The sequence below is a fragment of the Columba livia genome, chromosome 5, assembly GCF_036013475.1.
Source record: "Columba livia isolate bColLiv1 breed racing homer chromosome 5, bColLiv1.pat.W.v2, whole genome shotgun sequence".
NCBI classification, from domain to species: Eukaryota; Metazoa; Chordata; class Aves; order Columbiformes; family Columbidae; genus Columba; species Columba livia.
The window spans coordinates 62,462,713-62,490,356 of NC_088606.1; the positions used below are offsets into that span (position 1 = coordinate 62,462,713).

The 27,644-nt window shown below is 36.3% G+C and overlaps 2 long non-coding RNA genes across 2 annotated transcripts in view; one reads left to right on the forward strand and one right to left on the reverse strand.

Annotated features, from left to right (window-relative positions):
- The window catches only part of LOC110354950 (uncharacterized), an 81,883-nt gene extending 79,189 nt beyond the window's left edge, over positions 1-2,694 (forward strand). Inside the window, exon 10 of the long non-coding RNA XR_010473131.1 lies at positions 56-2,694. This is a non-coding gene — a long non-coding RNA (uncharacterized LOC110354950). The remainder of the gene's footprint in view (positions 1-55) is intronic.
- Positions 2,611-15,315, reverse strand: LOC110354952 (uncharacterized). The gene is made up of 6 exons (XR_002407212.2): positions 15,211-15,315; positions 7,775-7,908; positions 4,597-4,736; positions 4,029-4,104; positions 3,427-3,560; positions 2,611-3,032 (listed from the first exon to the last, which is right to left on the reverse strand). It is a non-coding gene; the product is annotated as an uncharacterized LOC110354952 (long non-coding RNA).
- Positions 15,316-27,644: the final 12,329 nt, after the last annotated feature.

The window sequence follows — 27,644 nt, forward strand, 5'->3', positions numbered from 1 at the left end:
ATTGTAAGTCCATTTATTACATTATGTAAATATATGAATTTTTGTTCTTTTTCAGCTCCTACTGAGGTACTGGCATTAACCAACAGTTGCCCACAGGTTACCTGCTGTACATCTTCAGCAAAAGACTGACAGTCAAATGCGGTTTAAAGAGTCCCGATTTGCCTGGTTACTAAAGTGTCAGAGCTCAAATAGGAAGTAATAGATATAAATGAGCGAATTATGCATACAAAAATGGTAAGTGTAGATCTGATTAATCTTTTTACCTGGGAAAATGAAGAACTTTACAAAGAAGAACTTTAAAAGCACAGAATTCCCAGTTTTGAAAGGCACTATGAAATTTCACTAAGCTCTTTCTAACGAACTCCTTTGATCATATATAATGATTAAATGGGAGTAATAAAAATTTCTGCATTTTTACGTACATTACCTGCCCTTTTTCATTTCCCCCTTTTATCCCTGAGCTACAAAACAGAAAGTGAAGACCTTCTGACCACTCTAAGACTTGATCTCTCAGCAGCAGTGTAGGTTACATCAGCTACATTAACAAATCAAGCTTGAATGCATTGTCTTTGTCATAAAAAAAGACCACATGTATTCTCATGGATTTGGCCTGTTTTCATTTATAAAAGTATAGTAGTTTAGTAAAATGGTGGGTCTTGTTCCTAAATGTGTTCATACTTGAAGTTTTCTCCCTTGACAAATATTCACCCAATACAGAAAATGTTCTTTCTTGTGTTTAGTAAGAAAAACCATCTGTCTAATTAGTGGTAAACAAACCTTGTGATAGAAGGTAGTGCGTACAAATCAGAACTGATCCAAATATTGACATTTGAAAGTTGCAGTTTGTCTCTTCCAACAAAAGATGGCAGTGCTCAGTTTTCCTCCAAACTCTAATGTCCATTCATTGAAATTAAATGCTTCTAAAACAGTTCCCTTGTCTTTGTCTACAATCTGCACACTGAGATCAGTATTCGTTATTACTGATTAGCTAACAAGTTGGCCTTAGATATTAAAAAAGCTAGATATGTTTCCACAAGAAGTCCCAACTGGAAAAACTAATGCAATTAATTCACAAAATACTCTTGCAAATTTAGCGGCATTGAAAACCTCTTGGAGTCCAATTCAGAGTTCATCACTATTTCATAGGACCAGTTTTTCAACAAATAGGAAATGAAAGGAAAATTATCTCCAAGATTCTCTCAGATCTGTCTTTTTCTATGCAATATACATTAACCATTTAGTTATTAATTAAAGTGCCTATTGATCAAAGTATGCGTTTTCCTTGAAAGTTTCTGCTTATATTATTTATACCTGTACCCAAAAGCAGAAATTCTACATAAATTTGAACTTTTCCATTGCCTTATATCAGATTAGATAACTCTGTACCTTAGGGGTTTTTCTAGATTTAGCTATGAGTAATAATCCCATGGCTAGCATATATTAAAAATTAGGAAGACAATAAGAAATTAATAGAAGTTATTTAGTGTGTGATACAATATAGCCCCCCCAGAAAAACTACAAAATAAATTAAAACTTCTACCTGTTGCCAAGACTGAAACGTAAAAAGAAAACAGAAGCCAAGCCCATAATGGTAATAATCATAGTAATAATAATATGTGTCAGAAACCAATTTAGATGACACTAAAGGTATAATGTAAAAATACACAAATCTATACTTTTTTTGTCATCATCTTATTCTAATAGGATGTAAAGTGAAGTGTCAAATACATAATGACAACTGAAATTTCCCACAGCACCCAGAGGACTTTATGTTAAGTGGAACCAAAGAGGTTCAGATGGTTTGGATCAAGAGTACGATTTACTTCATTTTGGGGGGATTTGTTTCCTGTCATTTTTTTGTGAAGCGGCAGTGGGGAAATTTCTCCATCTCAGAAACTGTATTTCAGGTATTTTTTCAGCCTTCTTTCTGGGTTTGTTTCCTAAAAATACTGTCCCTGCTCTTTTTCAATCCTTTCCATAGCTCCCTCCACAAATAAAGATTTTATATAAAAAGAAAAACTGCTAAGCAAACATTTCTACATTTTCTAAGAAGCTTCTTCAACATGAGCACAATGTTTTTTGGAAAGGAAGAGTATGATCTTGTTCTGACCATGACAAACCAGTCAGAGCACAGTGAAACCCAAGAACATCCCCCACAGTTCTGCTGGTGCCACTTTGAATACGAGCAGCAGCAGTAACAGGGAATCCTAAGTCAAAACAAAACAAAAGCAACAACAACAACCCCAAACCAAACAACAACAACACATATTCAAACAAAAGCTGTAATTCAAACAAAAAAGTTGGTGATTGTAACAATTCAAACATTATTGAAACAATGCAATTTCAGAACAGCGCTACTGACCTTTTTTTTTTGTCAGAGGAGTCCCTGGTTCTTATATGTAGCTCACTAGGTCAGTCCTACCAGCAAATAGGACAATGATACATTGATAAACACGCATCATTATCCTCACTAGGTAAAAAGAAAACGGTGTTTTTATAGGTCTGGGCACATTTGCACAGCAAGAAATCACCTTACCTCATTAAAAATACATTAGTGCTTTGTTTATGTGTTCCGAAAGAGGGTTTTTAATGAGATTCATCTTAAATTACTGTGTTAAGAGAAGCAGCATATTAGATAGTATACACATATTTCAGTCATAAATCCAATGCAGTAAATTAAAAAAAAAAAAAAAAGCTAAAACCAAAGAGAAAAACCACATAATACAATAAAAATTAAGGTTTTAAAATCGCTATTGTGTGTCTTTTATTCCCCATTGTGCACGTAGACCTTGTTCTGTTATAATGTGCCAGTCTTGGAGTTGGGAGTTCCTCCAAATTTATACACTTAGTTAAATTTTCTATTTTTACCTTTATTTTCCCCCCCGCCCCTTGTCTTAGGCTCCACAGTGAATTACACAACTGCTTTACCCACCCTTGCTGTCTCAGAGCTGTTTGTCCTCACTGTGTTCTCCCTGCATCACGGGAGGGTCGTCTCCCTCTAAACTTTCCCATTGCGGCTGCATTCAGTAGATCTGGAAATGAAAAGCAGGTGAGTACGGAAGGGACACCGCAGAAACAAGAGTCTTCCCAAAGAGAAGAACTTTCTTGGCCGTGGAGAACTCTGCTGACTTCTGTCACAGCCCTGACAGGCAGATCCTTCCCAGAGGTACCAAAAAGGGGTCAACCCAGGAAATGCCTCTAATTGCATTATATTTCAGGTGCTAAAAACGTTCACTTCACTGCCAAAGTTCTTTTGGAAGAAAAGCCAAAGTAATATATAGTAATAAACCAGAGCATCGGGAAGAGATGCTCTGATGCTTAAGACTAATGCAAAAGTTTAACAAAAAGTAAATCCAATTTAGACAGCAAATGATAGTAAACAGAAATGCAAACTTCCCCATAATGACTTTAAATATGGTTCTTTACCGGAGGAATGTGGTTTTCATGGTGTGCTACTGTCTCTTGATGCTGCATCAGCAAGGACAACAAACAGTAGGTCAATTTTCTGCCATCCAGGGGTTGGAGGTGTCTTCTCAAAAGCTGACATTCTTTCACAATTGCTATCACAACAGACAATGATATGCAGAATTAAAGAACAGTCAAAATTTCCCATGGGTCATCTTTCTTAACATGCTAACTTAGATGTGCTGAAAATTAAGAACTACTGTTAAATTTTCATATTTAACAAACTACAGGGATCATTAATCTATTTCAGGTAAAGAATGTTCTGGTTTTAAACTTTTTGCAAAAATACCATATATTAGATTTTGTTAAAATCTTTGAGAATAATTTCAGAATATCTAATTATCAAGGAAGTTACCTCACTGCATGGCTAAAAACGTGGTCCTTAAGATCTCACCAAAATCCCTATGTTAAAAGGCCAAGCACAATCTAATAGAGAGCAGATTTCAGAGTATAGTATCACTGTTGTACAGCCAAATTCCTTAAAATAACACTATGATCTCTTATCTTAAAATTCAGTTGTATGCTATGGTGTTGTTTTCAGAACCTACTGAATAATTAAGTACCTTGAATAAGTGGGAGGTACAAACTCTGGTTTGGGCAGTTTGAAGACCGCTGCTGCAAGTCGCAAGATTCATGACTCTGTTAATGAAAAATCACATATTTGAAACACGAGCTCTGCCTTCTTTTAAGCTGACATCATATCAAACATGTGAGCAGAAAAGGTAAAATCAATTATTCTTAACAAACACTGAGCAGTAGTGAGATCTTCCAATAAACCCGTCTCTCTGAGAAAGAGCTGTCATAAATATTTCTTAGATCATCAGAGAAAACCTCATTTTAGCTCTTCTCCCATCTACTGCTGGCTCCTTAAATTCAGGAGCAGTGTCTCTTTATACTTGGCTTGGCAAGCAGCTCCTCCTCTTCCTCGCAGCATGTGTTTTGACTTGAATACAAGAGATTCTTGTTTCACCGGGAAAGTGTTGGTACCATCTTGCCACACCCGGGTGCCTCCTGAACCTAACACTGGAATCCATTTCTGTTTGTTTTACTCTTCACCATCTCCCTGGTAAATTCAGCCTTTACACACATGACCTAGGTACTTAGAGCAAAACTGGGTAAAAGAAGTCTTACCTGTGTAGGACATAAGTGAGAATTTAGGTGCCCAGGTCTAAAACTATGGCTTGTTTGTTGACATCCGCTCCTGGAAGTGCATAAAACTCATCAGGCTCAAAGAGCACAAGATGCTCCTTGTGTTGTGGCTCACAGCAAATCTGAAAGGAAAGAAACTTTGACTCTACTATGTATTCCTAAGTTTTTATCTACCTTTTGCGTTAGAGAGTCACGGGAGAAAATATGAAATGAAGGATAAAAAGCCAAGACTCCCAGTGTCAGAACATCCTGACCACTAGCTAATTGTTAGTTAATGAGTAAACTCCAGCCCTGTGTCTGGCAAAGGAAAGCTGTAGACATCTAACTCTACCTGAACATGTAGATTTTGAACTCTGTTGTGAAAAAGTCAAGGATCTAGTAAGAGAAAGTAAATAAAAAGGGGTTTAAGTTCAAGAAAAAAAAAAAATCAATTCTGTTTGTTAGAAAATTAGACATTCTGACAATTTTCTCTAAGAAAATTTGACAAGTTTCTTTTAGTAAAAAGAAATGTTAGAAAATTTCCAAAGCAAAACATGTTCCTTGTTCCTTCAAACTGCCTATTGAAACCAAAGTTTGCCTTGGGTTTCTAAAAAATAAACACTGTTTAATTGCAAACATATTAGTATCGTATTAAAACTTTGCTTCACTATAAAGTTCCTGAGCACCCAAAGCTCTTCATAAATAGAGGAGAATAGAATATTCTTTCAAGTTTAGGTTAATTTACTGGAGCTAAATTTTCTTTGGTAACACAATTTTAAATGTTTCAGCATTTATTTCAAACAACAAATGTTTTAACATTCTTGGACACAAATCAGAAATTCACACTTGCATTAATAGTGTAATACTCTTTAAAAATTGTATAAAAAATAAATGCAGTGTTTTCCCTTCTGTTTGTTTTATAAAAGGCAATAAAAGTAATACAGAAGTACAGTATTTAGGTTACAGTATGTAAAAAAGAAAAAGTGTTAATTACTGGTGTTCACTTGCAACAGCGGTAATTAGGAGTCAATCTCCATTTCCCTTAAATGCAATTTCCATGTGGTATATTCATAAGTTTTTCCTTTTTAAATAAAGCAGCTTTAAGAGCTCATGAGTCCCAACAAATTACTTGATTCTGGTTGCTCTGAAGTCAAAGAGAACTATTACTTCAGTTCTAACATTTCCTCAAGATTTGCATCAGTGTAGTTAAAAAGTAATAGTATTTCCTAACCTCATAATATCAAAATGTTTCAGAGTCTGTCTTCCTTTCTCGAGCTTTATGTTATGACTTCTCTTATATCCTTAAATTTAGTGCCTTGAGTTCTATCATCTCAATATAAGACCTTGTAAGAAAGGAAAGATGAAACATTTACTTCATACTTCGGGGTTTCAAAAGGTTATTCCTGTAGTTTTGAAGCTATTTGACAGACTGTGACTTTAAAGCTCTATGAATGTAAAGGATCCATTAGAAAGTAAAACAGCTACAAAATGCTCGATTAGCTGTTTTCTCTGCTTTGACAGTATCATTTCCCCTAACATTCTGGCTATAAATCTTGTTCTTTCCTAGCAAGAAAAAAAACCAAGAGTTTTTATAATTCCAGCATAGACTTAAAATGAATGACATGGTAAGTAGATTGTCTTCTACCCAACCTGTCTTTTAGGAGCCTAATTATTTTAAGGAACTGGATGGTCCCTTGTATCTGAACAAACTGCATCTCTATTACAACCTCTTTTTAATGAAGTAATCACATATGTTTACTTTTATAGGTATTATTTTAATAACTTCCTGCCAACAAGATATTCTGTAACTCATATGAAAACGGCCACAGTTTAACATCGCTAACCTGGTCCTCCCTTCCCCAGACATAGTCAGTCCAGCTCCCTGTTTCAATCTGGTGCTGTCTACCTTTTGATCATGTTTTTACTTCTTTAGCATTGGTAGTTTGCTTGTCTGCTGACATTATTATTTTATGTACTAAGTAGTAATGTATGATTTGTTGTTCTCTCATGGAAACAACATCTTTCTCATGGAGAAAGGGGCGGGGGAGCAGAAACAAAAATCTAATGCACCCAGAATAGAGACCTGACTAGAAAACCATAATGGGCTCTTGTCACCTCAGATTTTCTGATACAGATATAAATCCTGGAGAAGTTGTGATGTTGTTGGCTGTGCAACTTCTTTCAGATCTTAACATACATGAATGAAATAATGTTGAAGATCCCATCTCGATAATTTTTTAAAAATTTAGGTTCCTTGATTCTCTGACTGTATGACTTGAAACAATCTTTTTTTCCTTCTTCTTATACTTCCCCATCTTATGGAAAACATATTGTGTAGGGTTTTTTTACATCGCATTTTCATTTAACTGGCACCTGTTTGTAATTTCAGTGGTCAGGATTATAAATTACAAAAAAAACTGAAGCAGATGTGAATTTTGTTCTCATGGTGAGACGGCAAATCCGGCCCAGACATGGTATAACAAAATTGCCCGTGTGGCAATGGCCGTTCTTTATAACTGGTCCATCTGCTGTTCATAGGGGATGTCTTGGTTTGGTTTTTTTTTGTATGTTTGGTTGTTTGGTTTGGGTTTTTTTTACTTGTTTTTGTTTTGGCTTGAGCTTTTTTTAGATTTGCTTTTAACCTCATTCAAAGGGTACATTTTTCAAGAAGCATAGACTAATTTGTTCCAATCCATGCTAAGATGTTTCCTTTTATAGGGATATGTAATGAATACAATTAAAATATATAACTTAGTTTATGTCATATGACATAAAATGGGGGTTTAATGTTCTGTGGAGTACCTTTGTACAGTTCAGTTAAGAAAAATTAATTATTTGGTATCTTGTATTATTTTCTTTCTCTTTTGCCTTTTTTTCTGATGATAAAGAAGCAATTTTTTTTCTTTTCTTTTCTGGGTTATTTTATATGTTTTTCCGCAATGTTAGTTTAGAAATACATTTTAAACAGAAGATAAGGATAAAAAAATACAGTAAGGACAGATATAATTAGTCATCTTAATCGCACTAATGTTAAACTACTCAGTTATGTAAGGACATGTTCAATCTGAATCTATCAAAATATATATACAAAAGTCGTCAATTTCATATCTGGCATCTAACTTAGACATTTTAGTGAATTTTTATTACAATTAGTTTGTGGAGGAGAAAAAAGCTTAATTACCTGTATGGTATTCAGAAATCAAAAAATGCCTCAACCAGTTCCTGAAGAGTTGACGAGAGTTGTCCAACTGAACATCCAGTCAGTGCAATGGAAAGTTATCAACGTGCAGCGTCTTCCATGGGAATATTCACCATCTTAAAGGAAGAAAAGCAAACTAGGTGTCCTGTTGATTAGCATCAAATAAGTGTTTCCAATTCTTTATGACAAAATAAATGGTTATATTTATCATTCTTAGTAAAATTCAAATGGTTTTCATAAAGTTTAATGTCTGTTTCCTTATGATAGCTCTTTTAGCCAACAGTGCTAAAATTATACCAAAAATCTAGAAGTGGAAGGAAACTTGGGTGATTTTTTTTTCTGTGATAATGGAATGAAACAAAATAAGAGGTATAAAAAGTCCATGTATTTAAGAACAAATAATTAAATTTCTTGTCCAATAACACATACCTTTCCTTTAGTACAATTAAAGTCACGTTTGTTAAGAAAAGTCAGGCCTAATATTTTCAGTGAGGTTTCAATTTTATAATCATGTCATTTGGAATGTCATATAAATTCTCAGCAATTTAAAAGAATGGTCTAATGGTTAACTCTGATCTGGATCCAAGTTCAGTTTGTGTCTTTTCCATAGACTTCCCATGTCTGACAAACCTCAGACAAACCCTTCTATCTAGTCCAGAATTCTCTATCTAAAAATCACAAAAATTATATTTTGATATAGCTGGTTTTGTTCTGTTCTTTGAAGTGCCATACTGATCAGGGGCCCTGCTGTGAATGGTTTGCATTGGAATTATGATGGATGATTTCTCTCCTGGTGATCAGTCTATGATGGCAAGACACATTTTCATATATTATAGGATAAATAACATGAAATAATCGGTGTAGGGTTTCTTTGCCTCACTCACCAGCCCCAGCTTCAAGAAAAATTACCCAGGAGATACCAGTTGGTAAATATGGAGTTACTTGGTTTCATAATTCTACATTCCAGTATTTTTTTTAGTTCTTTCCCTTCTTCTTTGCAATTATTCATCTGCACATACATCAAAATGATGAAAAGAATCCTCACTATACAGATTTTTTTCCTGACTTCAAACTTTATGCTTGCTCGCATCTGCAATGCTGTAATGATCAACCAATATAATTAAGAATTCTTGATGGGTGAAACTCCTTTTCATGAACAAAATACAAATGTCAGTAATAGGAGTTTTCCCTATCTCAAGATGTTATGTGATTCATCCTTGAACTTCTGATTTAAAGCAAAATAAGTAGCTTTTTGTAATTCATAACAATTGATTTTCAAAGTATATTCTTATTTCAAAAGCTAACAGTCTAATACTGATTTCAATTTCCTCTTTTCTGGGGGGTGGGTGGGCACATAACCCTAAGGGTCAAAGACAAAATCACATAGAACTAGGTGAAAAGAGAAACCAGCTCACTCTCGACTTTCTTCCCTCTTGTTCCATGAAAGTGATTAGTGACATTTAGTGATCATTGACCGAACCACAGTGAGATACTCCTGAGTGTGCTGCCACAATAAGGGTGGTAGTTGTAATTGAATGAAACACCCTAAGAAGAGCTGAAATAAATCTATATCCTCAATTTGATAGAAATACAGAAAAAAAAAGCAGAGATTCAATATATTAATACCTTACAAGAATACACATATTGCTGTTGAAAAGATAGGTCTAGAACTCACAGTATTAATTACACCTTCAAAATAAACTTTATAAACAAAATTGCAGAAAAGAAGCTCCCTTGTCTGAATTAAGCAAAATTTCTTTGTATTATTGCAAACAACATGGCTATTCGTAAGAAAATAAGTGGAACAAAGAAATGCAGCTGAAGTAGAGAACTTCCGTTCCTGTCTGCTATTATTCCCCGTGTTAAACTACTGTCCATGACAAATTTTACTTGAGGATATTCTATATAGCTTCAAAGATGCGTTTGATCTGAAGATGATCAGTAAAGTTAAAAATCTCTGAAAAACTGGTGGTTGATGTGCTTATGTTAAGTCACTCTGGTCTTGATTTGCCATTATCCTTTTTTTTCTGATGTAATGCCCATCCTTGGAAAGACCTGGACTAGTCTCTGAGTTTGTGACTGGTCTATAAACCTCCACAAGAGAGGAGAAGACTCACGGGATATGGGTGAAGATGATTTGCTCATGAAGCTCAGGGAAGAATCGAGGGAGTGACTGAGCAGAGCTGTTACAAAGGAAACTGAACTTAGCTCAACACAAAGGGGACTGAAGGGTGGCCTTAGATCAACTGAATGGGTGAACTGGTTGTCTAAATATTTTTGCCCAAGTTAATCAAGAGTATGAGCGTCTTCCTGAGTCAGCCAGGCTAACATGGTGGGAGTGTATGTGTTGCTCAATCCAACTGTATAAAAGCTGAAAAAATAAAATTAACTTTGAAGAGAGCAATAGGCTTGAGCTGGTTTCAAACCTTCTTGGCAGCTGGGGATGCCCCGTGTTTTGACAGTAAGCATATTATATAGACGAGTAATGAGAATCGCATTTGTATTGTGGTTCAGCTGTATAGTGCAATTCCTGTTTTCTGTGAAGTGTAATTTGCATGTGTATTGTGATTTCAGGACCTTGTAGTTGCTAAATCAAAATCCTATACAACGTCCAGTGTCTAATAAGTAAAGCTGGTTTAAACTTTAAAACCCTCTGTGTGAAACATCTAGAAGAACCTGGTCAGAGAGTATTGGAGTCTGATGGAGTTGAAATGGTTATTCACCTCTTTGGTAGTAAGACTCAGTGTCTGTTACTTGAAAATGAGCCTTTTGCTTCAACTTGATTAATGCCACAGAGAGCTCTCCTGTTCTCCTTTTTGGTGAGGTGCTACCATGCTGATCTCTGGCTGGAATTAGCCTTCAAGTCGTATGCAGAAGACAGGTAGAACATTCTAAGTGCCACATGAATCACAGTCTTATGTTCGACCGCAACATTTTTAGACATACTATTAAAAAATGTCAGATTTAGAAACCTTTCATTTGACATTTATCTGAAAAACCATAATGTAACTGTATATAAATGTCAAATGAGAATAAAGCTGTATTCTTATCTGTATAAATATCAAATGAATGGTTGTTTCCTCTGATATTTAGGGTTCTTAAAGGGTATAGGTCAAGTGAGGTGCCTCCCTGGACAAAGGTTAACATAAGTGATGAGCTGGGATATTACAGAATTCTAAAGCAATAGCTCACATCACTACCCTGGGGTTTGCTGACCCTAAGCAGTTCAAGTTAGTGACTTAGGAACAGGATCCTTCTAAGGCAGCTCTATCGTTAGCCAACACAACACTTAGTTCCTGTCTCCTTCCCCTAATGCCTCTTTTACATGACATGATTTGGAGAGAGAGATGAACTCAGGTATTCCACTTTCCAGGTGGACACTCAAATCACTAAATTATTAAGTTATTTTACAGGGTGTCTCATTTTCACACTTGCTGAAATAGAACTGTAAAACAGTTAAAAATGAAGTATATTCAAATGGCGACAGTAGAGATATAAATGAAAGCATGCAGATTCTGTATGTCCTTCATACTGAGATCCATAACATTTGTACTTTGTGAAATCCATCTGCTTTTCATCAGATATCAGAAGAACAGAATTACTACCCAAGTAAATTTTTGGGTAGCCACCCCATATATGTAAGAACATTGACTGCATTATGAGTGATGTAAAATTATTACATTAATGACTGTAGAGATCTAAAATTTGTCCTTCAATATCTAAATAGGTCCAAAAGTCAGTTTATACATGAATAACATGAAAGAGCACTAGATCACTCAGCCTGGGAACCAAAAGGTTACCATGCAGCTCAATAAACCAAGCAAACAAATTCTTCCTCTAAAACGTGAAGGAACTCTTAATTTTGTTATCTGTTTATAAGCATCCATAACATAAATACTTTCTATCCAAAGCCATAACTAAAATGCTAAGTAGAAAACAAATCAAACCTATAATTGCCTAAAAATGCATATGGTATTCTCATGTAGGATCCTAAATATGTTGGTGGAATGCACACACTATTATATATCTGGAAATGTTGAGATTCACAATTCCAAGTGCTGATACTCTTATACACTGTAAGTGCAGACTGTAAAATTTAAACATAATAAGAAATGCTATTTTACACCACCTGTTTCAAGTACATTAGCATACTGTAATAACATAATTGTGGTCTTAAAAGAAAGTAGAATTCAGGAAAAATGGCTGCTATGTCATCACATTTCCACTGGGGGAAAAAACAATCCATCCTCACCTACCTGGCAGGTAAATCACGGTATGTCCGCAAAAAAAAGGAAAAAAATCCCAATATTGAGAACAAAAAGCACACAAAACAAAACAAAAACCACCTTGAAATTCCAGAGTAACATCTGTTGTGTGCCCTATGTAGCAATCATTTCACCTTCCCATTGCAATATCCTAGAAGAATGCTTAAAATGTGAAGAATCCTCCATAGGCAGTTTCTTAGGAGATTTAGAGCTGGGAACACCTACCTCAAGCCTGTCCTTTCTGTCCTATTCTCTTTGCCATTCACTCATTAGAAGGAAGACTCCTTTTATATTGCTGGGACTTAATTGTCTGGAAAACTGTGATGCCCTCTTTGGAGTCTAAAATGTATGTCAAGGTCTCTTGTCTTGAGCATCCTGAACCACAGCAGGGCTGTTCCTGCACCTTGCAGGCACTGAGCTACACCTTTGGTCAAGATGGTGCCGGGAGGTTGGCCCCTGAGGATCCCTACTTAGGCAACTGCCTGATAACTACACAAGGGATTCTACTAGGCAACCAGGAATCTAAAATTCAGTTTTGTAGTGCTGCCTACAGATACTCAAATCCACTTGTATTTTCTCCTCTTGGTGCTTTACATAAAATAATTGTTTTCTTTCTTAATTTCACTGACATTCTACTGCTGCACAAGCAAGGGAGTTTAGATTGGATTCATATAGTCAGTGAATATCTGATGTTATTCTTTTTGAGTAAGGATGGCACAGAAAGGCCCAGATATGGGCTCAAGTCTCTTGTTCCCCATAAGACATATAGTCAATTCAACTTCTTTCTCTGTTCAACTCTGCAAACATCGGAAGATGTGTGAAATGAACAAAGTATGTGTATATAAGCGTGATGGGTAAAGAGTGTTGATGTTGAACCTGAAATGAAACTAAGGAAAGCATATGATGTGTGAAACATATGGCAATGCATATGTATGAAGTTTGGATCAGGATATGCATCACAAAATAGTAATAGGTTTTTATTCTGGGAGGAGAGAGTGATAAAGCAAAGGGGAATAAGAACCTCACACTAAAAACAAGAGAAGTTGGAATCTCCTTCCTCTTTGCTATTTGGCATTTCCTCTCGAGAGAAGCGGAGGAAGTATTTAAATATTTTATAACCTTCATTATTGGAACATACATCTCTTTATTACATTTTTGGAAGCATGTGTTCTATTTGAAATCAGTTTGGATGTATAAATATTTTTAGGAGATGATTATTCTCTGTATGTAGGTGGAGAAGAACATCGAATTAGTGAGATCTTGCTTTCGTGAGTAACAGAGCAGCTGGCATAATCCCTCCTTTCCTCCACCTCCCTGGCCAAGGGAAAACACCTCTTCTCCTCAACTTCAGTTCCCAAAATAAAATAAGAAATAGTTTTGGCTTCCCTCTCTCCATCTGCTTCTCCAGGTAATAGTGAAATTACATCTGCCGTGTTTGCAATCCTTTTACCGGGTCATTGTGAAAGTGTATGGAAAGTGAAAAGGAATGGCATGGAGCTATCACAGAGTTGTAGAAAAGATCTTCCAGTCTACTTCCCCACCTGATCATCTGATTTGTTCTCAAAGGCATTTAGTCCTTGGGACTCAAAACTGTTACATAATCTTCTGTACCCTTTACACGTAAACAGCCAAGTTCAGATGCTTAAGAGGAGGACCAGCTCCTCTTTATACAACATGTGAAGCACAGACCTCACCATAATGAAGAATAAGTACAACTGCCAGCCTGTGGCAATTCAGTGCCCTATGGTCTTCACCTTCTGTATTCAGATGGTGGTGGAAATGAAAACACCCACCAGTAGTGCTGAAAAAAGAATCTGCTCCCCAGTTCTGGTAAGATATAAACTTCTTTGAAAGGGTTGAAGTCCAAGAAAGCTACTCAAGATCACTATTTGGAAAAGGCTTCAAAGACTTTTTCCCTCCTCTATACAGAGATATGCTAACAGAGCAACAAACAGTAGCAGATGCTATGACTCTAGTTTATATCTGACTGAAGCCTTGAAATCTTTAAATCTCTTTTTTCTACTATTTCTTGGATTTATTTCTTGGTATTCAACAGAGTTTGAACTTCATATGGCTCAGAGGCCTATTCTGTTCACCTCTCCTGACTGCATATTTTGTTTGCTTATATTAAAAGAACTGGGTTTGATGGAACATCACTGAACTCTTGCACCTGAAATCTGGTCCAACGTCTTCTCTAAGAAACCACTGCAGAAAAACAACAACTTCATCTTTTCAGAAAACTATGAACTCTTTCTCTTATTGACACTCACGGGCAAAAGAAAAGGACAATTGTTTAAATCTCATCAGAAAAAAAGGCAATTGTCGTGATTCGGAAAAGGTTTGAAACTGGATAAAAGTGGAACTTGAATATAATCAACCAATAAAAGGAATATCATCATTCCATTTTATTTGGCAAACTATTTGTACTAGAAGACTCGGACCGCTAGAGTGAAGTACCCACGTTAAAACTGATCATGGATGACACTGCAGTGGATTTTCTAATTGCTCATGTTATGACATAATTAAAAACATTCAGATTTTCTTCTGAAGGCGAACTCAAGATAATTCAAACAAGTAGAGACAGGAGTGAAATCCTCAAGATAGCAGAGTTCATTCTAAACCAGCTAAACAGATTTATCTGTAATTTGACAGACTAGAAAATATTTTGCTGTTTTCTTACTCATTTGCCATCAAAGATTTAACATTAAATATAAACATAAATGAAATTTAAAACTTGATTTAACCATTACAAAAATGTGTAAAATGAAGTTTTTGCTTTACACATCTAAGGTTTTTTTATAAAAAGATATTGACTAGCTTCATTCAGAAGGATGAATCTCAATTTTGAACAACCTGTATGCTTTGGAGTTTTTATGCAGTTTTTGCTTTGGCCCCTTATGAAGATTGGGGCAATCTACAAAATTTGATTCTAGAATAAAGTTTGGAATTTTGAATGATGCCATATTCACTGCTTTTTGAATTACCTGCTTGGATAGTAGCCATGGCAATCTGCAGATAGTTAACTGCTTTACTAAGTAATTTGAAGAGTCTCTAACACATGTGTGTGTCTATTCTCAGTTAACAAACAATAAAACTGACGGACACAGATTAAATAATCATTTCAAATTTGCTTTACACTTCTTAGTAACTTACTGGGCAAATATGTAGTCTTCACCTTTTATGCCTTTCCAGCTCTTCTGCGGTAACTAATCGGGCTGTTCCTGTTGTCTTCTCTTTCCATTGTGTCTTCTCCCAGCTGAAAAACAAAACCTAAATCTCAGCTACAATACATAACTAACAAAACTATGTTAATTGTCCTTTTTTTTGCATTTGTTGGCATGATGCATCAGCTTGCCAAGCTTATTTTTTACATTTGAAATCTTAAGACATCTGGAGGTAAGGAACATGTCTTTTTCTATAATTGTACCACTCCCAGCACAACAGGAATTAGACACTGATTAAGCCCTAATGTCATATAACTATTTTATTATTGTCACCCATACTAAACAAATACATTTGCTTGGAACAAAGCATGTCGAATAAGCAACATTTAATGAATCCCTGCCTTTTAATTCACTTGTAACAGGCATGTTAAAGCAAAATGACACTTGTATAAATCTGGAACGATCCTATTATTTTTAGTGGAATTATTCCAGACTAATATAGACATTAACTGAGAATTAAAAAAGCCCAAAATCCACAGGGAAAACAACAGAATAAGTGAGTTTTAAATATACACGTTTATTTTGCCCAGGTTGTGAAACAGACTCAAGGCAATTCTCTAGAATGTGAATCCCACTGATAATCCTGTTCCACAATTTAATTCAATGTTAGAGTAGTTATTTACTGCCTTTTTGCAGATGCACATTTTAATTAAGTTGATTTTGATGAATATATTATTTATAAACTCACAGTACTAAAAGGTCACGAACTGCAGCGTCTCAATTTATTGAGATTTTCATTCTGAACTATTTATCAGATTTGGCTACAAGGAAGAGCTGGCTCCTTGTGGGAGAAGTGTCACTTTCTGGTCATTTGAATCCAATTATGAAAGACATAGACGCAGAACATTCCAAAATAGCATCTCTGTCGCTATGACTGCATGTCACTTTTGTCTCCATATCATTGGTTTTAGAAACATTACACAAAATGAATTGCATCAACCTTTTGTTTTTTTTTCTTTCCTTTTTTAAAGTGGCCTCAGCATTTCCTGACCGAGTTGAGATGGAGCAATAAGTACAGATCTTCCTCAGTGTCCCACAGACACATAAGTCATTTGGTTCATATGTGGGTGGTCTTTGACTTATTCAGCTCGCTCTTATAGACTCCCTAACACATCCAGTCCAATTAGATAGATGCACAGGATGGTCTTTACAAAATACCATTCAGCCGTGTATCCTGCAACAAGAAACTACAAGTCATCTTCAGGGCACTGATTTATTTCTCATTGCCCTACCAATTTAGTGACCTTATGATTTACACTGATTATGGAAATCTCTCCTTGGCAAGCAAAGTAATTATCCATCAATCTTAAACTCTTTAAGGGAAGCAAATGTTTATTTTCTGTCTGCATAATAAGTTTTATGTCATTTTTAATGTCATGACTCCCACATGCACTGAAGATGTATGTAGTGACTTCTAATGTCTCACAGAATGTCAATTGGAAATGCAATTTGACAACAGCCTTAGCTTCTATTGTCTGAATATCTGGCATTATGTAATGAAGATGGTTAAGTTCTCTGCTTGGAAATGCGTATGTTATCGTAAGACAAAACAATGAACAAATTCTGTGGTCCAGTAGTGAGGCCCTACAGAAAATTCTCAGTGAGAAAAATAGCAGCTTTTAAGTACATTTAAAGATCAACTCTACAAATAGAGGTTGAGAACCAAATGGATGGATCATACCTCAGCACAAAGGGGTGAAGCTCATGACCTCTCACAGCCCACTCTGCTCCTGTTTTTCTATAATTTGATTTAGAGTAACCATTGTGAGTTTATTTTGAAATGAAATAGGTTTTATTTGAGTTTAAATCAGAAAAATCTATGTTCCACTGCATTATTTGCCAGACTAAAATGTTCTATGTGCTCTTCTGGAAAGCTTATATTATTCTGGATATTTTAAATGTTGTTGGTTTTTACTGTAGAACTCACAAATGGAAAGGTTTTTAAAACCTGAAGACCAAAGAGAGGTCAGCATCCAAGGAAATGGAGTTTTACAGATGTGCCAGTGAGTCCCTCAACTTGGCTCCTTCTCAGCCCTGCTCCTCAAAGGTTATTCACACACGGTGGATCAAGTCACTGCTGATGACGCCTTACTGTTTAGTTCCATCCTTTTAGTTATCTCCTCCCAGTCTCTGCAGATAGATTGGCAGGTATCCTCCATAAATAACCTTTGCATTTCAGGACAGCTATGTATGCTATGTATGCTATGTAGCTATGTATGCTATGTAGCAGCTATGTAAGGTGACGAAGTCCCTTCCACTCTTTTTGAGTTTGATGGGAAGATTCACTATTCGCAAGAGTTTGTATGGATGGCAGTGATGGTTGAAGTTGGGTACAGAAATGAAGATGGTGAGGTTGCAATATACAGCATCAGTAATACCGATGACATACTAGAACTATTCCTGTCCATACATTCAAGTTACTGGAAATGATAGAAGAAAACCACTTCTCGAAAGCACTGTATGTCAAGAGATTTTAGATTTTACAGGAATCCTCTACACTTTCCCCATGGAAAATGCCCATTAATTGGGCGTGGATATGGTTTTCCTATGATTTGGTAGTTACTTGGTTTCTGAGTCGTTAAATTTCTTCTATCACAGCTCAAAAACAAAACCTAATAGAGGTAAAAATTTTAGAGAACAAGATCCTGTGAAAATTTAACAAATAGGAAATGTCACCTTCTACAACTCATGTGATATTGCCAACTCAGTGTAAGGAGGACTGATTTAACTTTTCACATCTGACTTCTCGTGTTGAAGTGAAGCAAGAAAATCTAGACAAGCCAACAAATACTCTTTCTCCCTGAAATCTGCAATTACATGTTTTTCTTAAAGTTAGTGTCACCAGAAATGACAGTCACATACACCTTTTAAATCCTGAAAAGGAAAATCTTAATGTTATCTTAATGCAACACTAACTGTCATTTGACTGGCCTGGTACAGAGATGACACACGTGTCTTATCACAACTTTCATTACAGACAAAACCATATTTTTCTTCCCTAGAGCTAGTGGAATGTGACCAATCAAAAATTTCAAATTTAAACCACTTTGTTCCATCTTTTAGGTAAAGGAGAAAACCAACCTTGAATGTTTTTCTCACATTCTCAGCACTACAAATTTCAAGTACCTCACCAACTCCAGCACCAAGTGAAATGGATAGATTGGTGTCCACACTACTAAATGTAGCCTCTTTTGGGGTAGATTGCCCACATCCAGGGTAGCCAGCCTTTTGATCTCACTGCCTTCTGGTCCCCATGTGGTCCTCTGTTGCCCTAACACATTATCATCCACTTTTAAAATTTAAAAGTGACTATAAGAATGCAACAGCTTCATTGCAGCCAACCAGGGAGTTTGATTTTGTAGCGGAAAACTGAGGTAACAGAAAAGGCCGAGGTAGAGGCATGAGGGTGCATTTGAGGGTGCTAAACATTTTGAGATCTATTTTTTTTTAAAGACTGCGTAGGTAGAGGAAGCTAAATTTGATGCACTGATTTTATTCATCCTGCATTTTGGGAGAACTCCAGTTCCAGCTTTGGAATGTTAAAAAGTAAGCCAAGGAGCTGAGTGGATCACCAGGGATCCAGTGCCTGAGCCTGCTTCCTGGCCATTGGTAGCACTTTAGATACCCCTTGTGTAACGGGCTCTAAAACACAAATAACACATACCTCAGTTCAGCAATTTTCATTTCATATTTGTATCCTCAGCGTACACTGTGAAACAATTCCTAGCTCTAGGAAAATTTGCAGGATTAAGAGCAAGAGCTTTAAATCAGACCCAAAGAAAGTACAGAAATAGAAACTACAAGAAAACAAAACAGGGGGGACCAATCATATCTCTAATTGTGAATTGCCACACCCTACAGATTTATAACATTTTATAGACACAGCTAATCTTGTGTGAACCATACATATAATCTATAAATTTTACAAGATTACTCTAACAATTTTTCATTAATTATTACATGCATTCTAAACCTGAATTCCATCTTTAATACCTGCTGTATCTTTCTTGAAAGACAGGAATATAATGCAATTTACAGCATCCTGAAATAGTTATTTTTGTATACATTTCTTCCTTTGTTATCCTCCTTCAAAAAGTATTTCCCACACCATAGATAAATTCCACTGAACATCTTCGAGTTCCCGATTTCAGGTAAGTTTCTCTGAAAAACAAGCCCATAGCCATATTTGCAAGACTATCCAGCCTGCTTATCTTTCCCTCTTACCTTCCTAACTAACTGTCTCATTTTAGGTATTTCTAGGAACCCTTCATTTGCTATCTAGAAGCATCTACTTGCAAACACAACTTTTCAAGACATTGAATTTTACTATAAAACAAGCCTTTCCCTATAGAATTGTTTCACAGTATGTTTGGGATTGGAAGGGACCTCAAAAGATCATCTAGTCCAATCCCCCTGCTGGAGCAGGAACGCCTGGGTGAGGTCGCACAGGAACATGTCCAGGCGGGTTTTGAATGTCTCCAGAGAAGGAGACTCCACAAGCCCCCTGGGCAGCCTGTTCCAGTGTCTGTCACCCTCACTGAGAAGAAGTTTCTTCTCAAATTTAAGCGGAACCTCTTGTGTTCCAGCTTGATCCCGTTACCCCTTGTCCTATCATTGTTTGCCACCGAGAAGAGCCTGGCTCCATCCTCATGGCACTCACCCTTTATATATTTATAAACATTGATAAGGTCCCCCCTTAGTCTCCTCTTCTCCAAACTAAAGAGCCCCAGCTCCCTCAGCCTTTCTTCATAAGGGAGGTGCTCCACTCCCTTAATCATCTTCGTTGCCCTACGCTGGACCCTCTCCAGCAGTTCCCTGTCCTTCTTGAACTGAGGGGCCCAGAACTGGACACAATATTCCAGATGGGGTCTCACCAGGGTGGAGTAGAGGGGAAGGAGAACCTCTCTCGATCTACTAACCACCCCCCTTCTAATACACCCCAGGATGCCATTGGCCTTCCTGGCCACAAGGGCACAGTGCTGGCTCATGGTCATCCTGTTGTCCACCAGGACCCCCAGGTCCCTTTCCCCTACACTGCTCTCTAATTGTTTCCTTTATTTCTGTGATCACTCAGACCTCCTATACGACACATAGACTTATGCAGACCCCTCACCCTTTATCACGGCAGTACATGATACCCCAAGTATACGAGATCTAAAACCGGATTGTTTTGATAGATGCACCAAAGAGAGAAAGGAAAACACAATGGAATTTAAAACATGCTTATGATCTGCATGGTGATTCTCCACTTATTTTTATATTGGAAACAGAATTGATCTGAAAGTTCCATATGTCGCATAGATCACAGATACGTGGTCTTTGCAAACATTCATGAGGACAGGAGAAAAGAAGCAAAAATACTAACATCTTAATTGACTATTTCCCTCATCCTTCATCTCTGCATTTTGTAGCATACAATCAAGTAGAATATAGGAGACAAGCAAACTGTGAGAACAGCTGTGATATGTTTTTCCTTTGGATCTTCTTCTTGGTTTGAGGGGTGGGAGTTTTGTGTTTGTTTGTGGTTTTTAGTTTGGTTGGATGGAGGGGGGGGTTCATTTATTTGTTTGGGGTTTTTTTTGTTTCCTTGTGGTTTTGTTTTTTGTTGTTGTTTGCTTGTTTGGGTTAGTTAGTTTGTTTAATACTAATAACACTCCTACTATTGACCGCTTCATACTGTTTTATCATGAAAAATACAAGAAGGTTTGGTTATGTTGGAAATGTCAGGGCCTTGGGGAAGAAAACATGGAAAACAGATGTTTGTTGTTTAAGGTTACGATGTAATTAAACCAATGGGACTAATATTACTTATATGCCATTACTTAAGGAGCAGCTGTTCCTCCCACCGCCGGCTTCATTGATTGGATCATGGATATTTTCCACCCCCATAACACTGTCTCATTGTCAGCATAACTTTCCTCTTTCTAGTAAATTAGAAGGCAAAGTTAACATAAATTTAAAGGGACCATCCTCACACCTTTAGTAAACAGAGGTTGCTAAAGGCATTGTTATTCTTTACACTTGTTAGCAATACAGGGAATTTGGCTGCATTCCATTAGTTTTGTGACATTCAGCCCATCTTACAATTAGAACGATAACACAATTGTGCATAACAGGTTCATATTATTTTACAGGAACTCATATTATTTCCTGGAAAAAAATGAAGTGTAGCCCTGGTAGAATCTAGGCTAAGTTACAGGTTAATGACTGTAGAACATTTACAAGGAAGAAACATGAAGTAATGCCATATCTTGAGAAGGACTGGAGAAAATAGAGCATTTGTATAGATGCCAGCAGAATCAGGGAACGCACAGTGGCCTATTGATGTCTATGCTTCTAGGACACTGCTAGCTTGAGAAACATAAAGACCACCAAACTCTACCAAATTTATCATTTGCCAACTCGTTTCATAACTTTCATCATCATCAATATCTAACAAATGTATATCCTGCACTATAGGAGATTAATATTCTCTTCATAATTTTTCTCTCCCTATGAGTTCCGTGGCTTGTTTACACAGGGAAATTAATGTGGAGTAAGCTACAGTAGAACAGTTAAGCGGGCTGTTTGATTAATGTATCACTCTTAGATTATATCATGATACAAAAAGATTAAGCAATGTCTTACTTTATCCAGGGAGTTAGCATATAAATTCTGTTCTTATTCTTGTGTGAATCAGTTTGCCTTTGCAGGGTAGTCCAAAGCCTATCCTGCGATTAAGAATAAAAAATAGGTGGTGTCCTCATCTGTTCAGCACCTTATGATTTTTAGTTGACATGAAGTTCTTCATCTGTGTTAACTCCCAGTGTAGACACTGTTTAACTTCTATACAGGCCGCTGGAGAGGCTTATTACTTATCTGATAAACAAATATTTTTATTAACTTAAAACTCCAGTAATATAATGAGTACTGCTTGAGTTTCAAAATGGCTTGGATAAAAGCTGCAAATCTTTGTGTCCTTTACTGTTTTGCAACCATTACTGTGCCGCTTCCTAGGCACCCATCATTTTCTGTTTCTCTGCATATGGAATATTTTATGTTTGCACTTATTTTTACTGTTAAGACCTGAACATCCCCGATTTCTGCTCTTCTTGTACCTCAGTGCCACTACTGATTCATATTTGAAGGTGCCTTTGCAAATAGTAGCTAAAAATTGTCTTGTTATGAATTTGTCTATAGTTAAAATATAATCTTGAACTAGCAAGTTAATCAACTCGGCTAAATACCTGACTAGTCCAACCATGGGATTCCAAATCTCAGGTTAAAATTGAATTGAGTGCATGTAAGGATTTTCTACAAATAGTAAAATGCCTGAAAACCAACTGTTTAAATTGTTTGCATATTTAATAGTATGAAAACTACTAATCAAAACAGTTTGATATTTTATTTTAGTATCTATATGGTCACTTTCCAGCAGTGAAGTAAAATAATTTACTGTTACTACAACAATAGTTGATGCTGTTAAACACATTATAAACCAAATGAAAACTTTCTCACGGTGACAGATTTTTGTAAATGCCTAATGAGAGGTTTATGCATTTACATTTGTATAATACTTTTTAAGGAGGTTCCAAAGAATCTAAATTTTCTCTGAAAGTCAGAGCCTGGATAAGTGAAAATCAGATTATGATCTTTTACAAATAGCCTTGGCCCATGTTTAACACCAAATGCTTTGAAATACACAATTCAAACTGTGTGCATGTTTGTGTGCGAATACTAAAAGACAATTTATAAGCTTCTTAAACATCATGACACCAGTCACACAGTGCTATTGTCTGGCATGGCATTACCAGGCAAAATATTTGAAGCACCTGATTACCAGTTCTGAAATATATTGAGGCACTGTCTTGGCTTTGGCCTTTAAAATCTGATCCCTGATTCTCAGACAATTAAACTTAAGTTATGTGAAATTCCGCTTTTGTGAAGAAAATTTCACTTTGGATTTTTGCTTCAGAAAATGGATTCTAAACATTTGATATCATTTTTGCAAACATGCATAGCTAATGAGAAGTGGTGTGTACTGTAATATTCTTTTTGAACTTTTCAATGGAGTTTTAAAGCAGGTAACATATCTACTAGCTTGCTACCAAACTACCCGTCAACCTACAGAGATGTGTCAATTTTCTTGGTCATACAAGTGGCCTATAGAACCTGAATTTCACTTTCCAAGGCTAATTAAATGTTCTTCTTGTTAACATTGACCACCATTTAAAGTGTCCTGAAAGGGCTTCATTTTTCACCTCTGATGAATTTGAAGTGTACAAGTGAAAATGTTTTAACAGAGATGTCACTCTTTCTGTAAAGGAAAGAGATGCCACAGTTATTAAAGCAGAGTTATGATATCTGGACTGGAAATTCAGAAGAGGTTCATAATCATCAGGGTTTCTGGAACAGTTTTCAGTTGAAGCCCTGGGGCCAGACAATGTCTGATGATGTTAGTCCCTGAGCAGGGTATATAACAGACTGTATAGCGTAGCTGCCACCTGCACTAGGGGATTGGGCACAGTGATCTCACAGAAATTCCTTCATTTGCTGCTATGGAGACAAACTTGAAACTAGGACTGCTTAGTCGCTTAAAAAGAGAACTAAGGACAGTTCAGAAGTATTTAATGAATTCGTGTATAAAGTCTGCTTATAGTTCTTACAGGCTTGAGTTCCATATTTTTAAGCATCTATAGAAAATGTATAAAAATCATAAAAAATTAGAAGGTGTACTACAAGGTAAAGTCAAAATTTTCCTGATTACAGTTGATAAAAGGGAAAGCTCTGTTTCTTGGTATAAGAAGCATATTAATAGAATCAGAGTAATTTTGGTTGGAAAAGACCTTTAAGGTCATTGAGTCTAACCACAAAGCCAACACTACAAAGTCCACCTATAAACCATGTCCCTAAGTGCCACATCTACACATCTTTTAAACTGTTCCAGGGATGGTGACTCAGCCACTTCCCTGGGCAGCCTGTTCCAGTGCTTCACAGCTCTTTCTGGGAATAATTTTTTCCTAATATCCAATCTAAACCTCCCCGGCACAACTTGAGGTCATTTCCTCTCATCTTATCACTTGCTACTTGAGAAAAGAGACCAACATGCACCTCACTACAACCCCCTCTCAGTTAGTTGTAGGGAGCAATAGTGCCTCCCCTCAGCCTCTTTATCTCCAGGCTAAACAACCCCAATTCCCTCAGCTGCTCCTCATAAGATTTGTGCTCCAGACCCCTCAGCAGCTTCATTGCTCATTTGACTTGACCTCTTTTAGGCTTTTATTTTGCCGTCTATCGTCACAGGACTGGAATGGTCGGATAAGAGAGGACTTCACAAGGAATGAACGAAGTGCAGGACTTCTAGCAGTCCTCCACAGGAAGGTGGGGCCAAAACAATGGTCTTGAACTTTTTGGAAAGTATTTTAAGTAGTGTTATATGTACGAAGATCAGAGGAGGAAGCAAGAGGTCCAGTTTGTCTTTACTTTCTACCCTGCATCAGTGCTGAGAAAGTTGGGGAGCATCAGTTACTTCAAGGTTGTGTTTGAGTTACATACTCAAAATGTGAGATACTTTACACAGGGGAAACTACTACACCATAAAATGTTACTCTCTGTGCTGAATATGGGGTAGTGGAGTTGCAAGTGGGGTCAGGACCTGTTACTCAGAATACAAATTTTCAGAAGAAACTGCAGATAGTTCATATGTAAATGTTTTGAATTTGCAAGTACAGAGTGTTCTTCCAACTCATTAGCTCATACTTTATGCTCTGCCAAATTGCCAATTATAATACTCCAAAAAACATAATCTTGAGCAAATTGTAGAGAACAGTGACATTCATAACAATAGATTAATGTCAAGTATTTTAGTATCAGCTGCATGATATACACAGTTTGGGTTGAAGGAGGCGATGAATCAGAAGATTTGGGATTATCCATTGTGATACTACTTTTTAAAATTTATTTCTTCATTTGCATTGATTTTAATACCATAGACCAGAGTATTTTCATAGAGGTTTCACACTATGTGAAATGCACTCTGGAGTTCCATTCAGGGAATTTCAATTTTTGTTATCAGCTTGAGGCACTAACACATAATTTGCAAAGATGCTGAGGGTCCTTGACTTCCCCTGGTTTCAATGAAAGACTCAGGTTTCTGCATTTCTTTTGTACCTTTTTCAGATCAACAAGAAGCTGAGTAGGTACCCTCATACCTCATCGAATTAAACATGAAGATACATCACATCATTTGAAACTGGACTCTAAAAAAAACCCAAAACCACACAGCTACAGAATTCTAGGGCTAACTCATGCTCTCATCATACTGTAAAATACTCAGTGATCTCAGTATTCATTTACCTACTGAATCCTGAGTTTTGATTTTGCTAAAAAGAAATAATATGCAATGACAGCTTTCCAACCTAACAGAAATATATATATTTTGGGTTCAGATGAAACAGTCCTATGTAATATAGAACACAATAGCACTTGTCTACCACAATTGACAAGAACTTGCTCTACGGGTACTTTGTAGGCATTTGTATCAATCTGTTAATGTTCATGCATGTATAGAGGCTTACAGTCTCATCAAAACACAATCAAACCACCTCAGCTGCACCATTCCACTCAAGTTGACAAAGCTATATGTATTTATACTTGCTACAGATCTGTCCTACGGATTTTTGCTAGTAAGGCCTGGTGTAGTGCCCACTAAAGTCAGAGAGGTGACCAGAAGAAAATACTCAGAATATATAATGACACAAAATACAAACTATATAGAGGGAGAAAAAGGTTGTTTTTCTTTCCAGGCATCAAAAAAACACTAGATGAGAGATACTACCAGTTGTACAAAAGGTTTGGAGAAGTTTCTCTTTTACCCACGCCACTGAATCACCCTTATGTCAGGCTCCATCTGTAGAACCCTTACTCATGTAAATAGTATAGGGCTTCATGTTTTTGTCAGTTATTTTTAAACCTTTGCATTTCTCTTGAAATTAGAAGAGGAAAAGGTAATCTCAGGAGCCTGATTTTGCCCTGTTTCTAGCAAAGTTTGGGTTTTATTTGTGGAAAGAGGCAGAAATACTAATAGGAGGAAAACAGGTTTTTAAAGGAAAGAAAACGTAAGGTTATAATGAGTTGACATGAATTTCACACTTACATTTACCAGTAAAATTAAATGTGTACTATTGAACATTTGCTGTGAAATCAGTATAAAGAAGAAATTAAAGTTGTTTCCCTTAAGAACATTGGCTATCTGAGAGATTTGTCACATTTACAATAATTTAATTGCCATAAATCAGACCCCATTTGAAAAATCTTATATTGTAAATTCTCTCTAAGTTAATAAGCCTATTGGAATAATATTCTCATATCTGAAGCAAAACATCTGACTGCTCGTTTGTGCAGGGAGATACAAACCACAGTTGGCAGTAATATAATCAAGTAGGAAAGAAACAGTTATTGAAATAGAGAAAATTCTACAGTATGTGAAATATTTATATCGCACTTATATCATGTTCATGCTATTAAAAAGTCTGAGCAGTCTTTGTATACATCCAGACTGTGGCATGTGAAATGACAAAAGTAAGTGAAAGCCAGTACCAAAAACTGGGATGGGTAGGGAATATTTTGAGATCCTTCAGTCAGTTCAAAGGACAGACAGACAGTACTGTGGGGTACTACGTAAGCTCCTCAAGACTCTCAGTATGGGATCAATATCACAAGTCCATACCATTCACAAACCTTACCAAGTAGTAGAACGGTTTTGCAGAACAAAGGATTCAAATAGGAGTAAAACTTTTGCTTAATGTAAGTTTTAAAATTTTCAGTGACAACAAAAGAACATACTTATTGAAAACACTGAGCAATCTTTCTTATGACCTGTAAGTTGGTGATGAGACATCAGCCATTTATGCCTTGCACCAGTCCTGTGAGATACTATTATATCTCTACACAAGGAGAGACCATAATATAGTCTTAAGTGTAAGCCATTTCTGCAAGGTCCCTGTGAGAGCCAAGAATAATAAAGTGGCATAAGAATTTATTTATCTTGGTGACTGGCTATTGAAAGAAAAATCAATTTTATATATGGTAAAACAAATTAGGTTCTTTGCTTTGCATATGGGTTTAGGTTTCCACTTCTTTTAAATTCTGATCAATTTTAAAATTCCCATTTATTTTAAATCTAACCAAAGAGCCACCTATTCATCTCCTCACAGTCTCTATAGTCCATAATTGAGGAATGAATACCTAAACCATAAATTTATTGCATGATAATTATGTAATTAATATAAGTTCATTATATAGAAAAACATGACAGAAGGTTACTGGAAAACCAAATAATTACAAAAAACATAATAAAACAAAGAAACAAGCAAAACCAGCCAA